Raw genomic sequence first — 3255 nt, 5'->3', positions numbered from 1 at the left:
TTTTCAAATGATTGCTGAGGACGAAATAAAAATTCAATTTAGTATCAAGGTATACTGCTAGCTATTCTGACTTTAGTTTTTCCTGGAATCATAATGTTTTATTTACAGCTATGAAGATGCAAAAAGGCCCCTTTTGCTCTTTCTTAGAGAGGGCAGGGGTTATCTTATTCTCCTAACCTGACCAAATCGAAGTTAATTCCTCTTGTACCATGGATACAAACTTTGAAGCCCAATTAGGCAAGATGGTATCCACCCCCAAAAGAATTCCATTGTTCATACAAGTAGGCCTGTATTACAAAAAAGAAAAAAGTATACTCCATTATTATAGTTTTAATTTCATCAAAAATTGTGAAAAATTGTGAAAAAAAAATTTTTTTTATTGGTACTAAAGCCTTTACTGTAATAAACCAAATATATTTACAATTTATACAAATGTTTAACCTTCAACAAAAATACAAAACAGAAAAACAAAGAAACATTTCACAAGATGCAAAACCAGGAAACAAGTTCATTGGAGACACCACTGCTCTACAAAGGACAGAAGGTGAGGCGAACTGCAAGGAAGAGAAAGGTAATGTCACACTCGGGCAACGCGTGATCGAGCAGTAGGAGGTCACGTGGAGAGAAAACGACGGGCGCCAACGCGGGGTCAGCCGATTCCGTTCCTCGATCCTACAGGCCTTGGCCCCTCTGTCCACTTTACCTCGGTGCTCCATTTGGTCTAGGCAGGTAGGTGACCTTCAGTAGATGGACTTGTGGCCTCCTCTTTGTAGACTCAACGTAGTGCTGTGTCAGGGTTCGGAAACAGGTTTCTGTGTTTTTTTCTTATAAAGGCACAACTTTTCTATTTCTACAAATTCAAAACATTTTGGCCCGATTCAACTATAGACATTAAACCACATGTTTTCAGTAGATGACTTCATAGACTGTAGCCTTCTTGTCCCCTGAGCCAGTGACTATGTATTTATCGTCCACAGAGATGTCACAGCTAAGCATGGAAGAGGACTCTTTGGACTGGAATATACTGGCTCCATATGGGGTCCGCCAGGCATTGAGGAGGTTATCTTTTCCAGTACTCACAAACCATTTACCACAATAAGCAAATTTCAGAGACAGCACACAGCTCTCGTGGAGATGCAACTGGTACTTGTCAGGCTTGTTTACGTGGAGAACTTCCACGTTGCTGCTCTCCATGCCCACAGCGAGCCATTCTCCAGTGCGGCAGTATCCAAGGGAGAATATCTGTGAGGTGAAGTCGTGCTGCTGCAGCTGCCGCCCCTCGCGCAGGTCCCAAGACCTGACCGTGTTGTCCAAACCGCCGGTCCAGAGCTTGGTGCCATCGTTGGAAATGTCAGTACAGCTGGCTCCGTCTGTGTGGCCCTGGAATTGCCTCACAAGCGTCTGGTTGTGCAGATCCCACACGGCGATATTGCCGTCGCTGCAGCACGAGAAGCAGACCTTGGAGTCGGGGCTGATGGCCAGGGCGTAGCAGGCGGGGGCCGACGACGTCAACTCTGCCTTGATCCGCGGAGTTGGAGCCGCCAGGTCCCAAATGGACAAAGTACTGGCTTCGCCTCCCACTATGAGAGTGCAGCCATCAGGGAGCAGTTTACAGGAACGGATATAATTATCTCTATTCAGACAGTCGAGCTGAGAGACGGGGCTCTGGTTGCCAGGCTGGCTGATGTCCCAGACCTTGACGCAGCCCTTGCCCCCCGTGTACACGTGCCTCATGGGGTTGCTGATGGTCCCCGCGCACACCACCTCGCCGTGGCTGAGGGTGTTGATCTGGCGAGCGTGCCGGGGGATGCCGGGTCCGATGAGGGCGTCGGGGGGGAACGGGACCGGCTGCATCTGACCGTCTGCAGTCACGTGGAAGGAGTATGCGGGCTTCCCCCCAGGGATTCCTGCCAGGTTAGGAGGGATGGTAGGTACTCTCATGTGAGGGGGAGGATCAAACCCAACCGTCGGGGATCTCCCGTAGGCCAGATCGGCGGCGGCGGCGGCAGCGGCACTCATCTGGGGAGACATGTTGTGTAAACTCGCATACGCTGCGCCTGGGCTGGTCAGCTCGCCGTTCATGCCAGCGTGGGGGACCATTCCAAACGGAGCGGGGTACGGGCCGGGCACTGCCAGGGGCGTCCTCAAACCAGCAGCTTGGTTAACGAGGGGGTCCATGGCTGGAGGCTTGCCAAGGCCTGGACGGAGGCCTGGAGCGGCACTGGTGCCCGGTGTTGGCATGTCGCTCCGAGGCGTCGGTGTGCTGGATTTCAGGACGGGCGTGCTGGCTTTTTCATGCAAGCTCATTTCTTTGGATTTCAAAGAAGTGGAACTTCCCGAGGAGGCTGTGGACGCTGGACTGCTGGAAGCATCTTTCTTTAGAAGGCGGTTTTTGTCAATTCCATTTTCCCGGGGTGAATGGGCTGGGCTTGCCCGTGGAGAAGAAGGGTCCTCATTAGATACATCCACAACTAAATTGTCATCGCTCTTGTCACCATCACTGTCATAGTGGCTGGAGTCTTTATCATCTACCTTTCTTTTTTTGATGTCGTTGGAAAATTCAGGCCCATTTCTGCGTTTATCTGTGCCTCTTAGACTGTCAGGTACCAAGAGGGAATTACTTGTGCCCGGCTCTCTGTCTCTGTGGTGCTCTGCCTCGTGGTGCTTCTTGTCATCTTTTATTGCCAAGTGAGACTGCCCACTCAGAGCACTAGACAGCGCGAGAAGGCCGGCACTGCCCCCGAGGGGGGGGATTCCAGGAGGCTGAAGTCCCGATGGGTGGGGCGTGAGGGGTACGGGGGTCCGTGGCCGTGAGAGAGATGCTGAGCTTGCAACTGCTGCCCGATGATGGCATTCAACTCTGCCATGGTCACCTGCTTGGCCCGTTCCACAGCTTGGGCCACCTGTTGCTGATGTTCCTGAGACAGAAATGGGATGACTTGTGCACAAATCGTATTCAGTCTCTTGGCGATTTCAGTCTAGCTGGATGACAGCCAGCATCAAACCTTACTTCACTGTTAGCCAGGAGCGGGAGTACAAATAAGCCCTCTGGAGCAATCTTGCTAGAATTATCCTTACCAACTTCCCTTACTGATTTGCTTAACAATAATAGAATTGGCCCTGAAAATCCAAGAAACGTGGAGTTTGCATCTCAGCAAACCAGTACTAGCATCCATGGGATAAAGTCTTGTCAACCACTGTATCCGAGGTCTCTGAGTAACAGGAGCCTCACCAACCTACCTCAGAATTCCATGA

The 3255-nt window shown here is 50.8% G+C and overlaps 1 pseudogene; it reads right to left on the bottom strand.

Annotated features, from left to right (window-relative positions):
* Window positions 1-370: 370 nt before the first annotated feature.
* LOC101438571 (transducin-like enhancer protein 1 pseudogene) lies at window positions 371-2974 on the bottom strand (annotated as a pseudogene).
* Window positions 2975-3255: the final 281 nt, after the last annotated feature.

Source organism: Dasypus novemcinctus, chromosome 15, assembly GCF_030445035.2.
Source record: "Dasypus novemcinctus isolate mDasNov1 chromosome 15, mDasNov1.1.hap2, whole genome shotgun sequence".
Lineage (NCBI taxonomy): Eukaryota > Metazoa > Chordata > Mammalia > Cingulata > Dasypodidae > Dasypus > Dasypus novemcinctus.
Note: the sequence above shows the minus strand (reverse complement) of the source record. Positions and strands in the feature narration are given on the sequence as shown.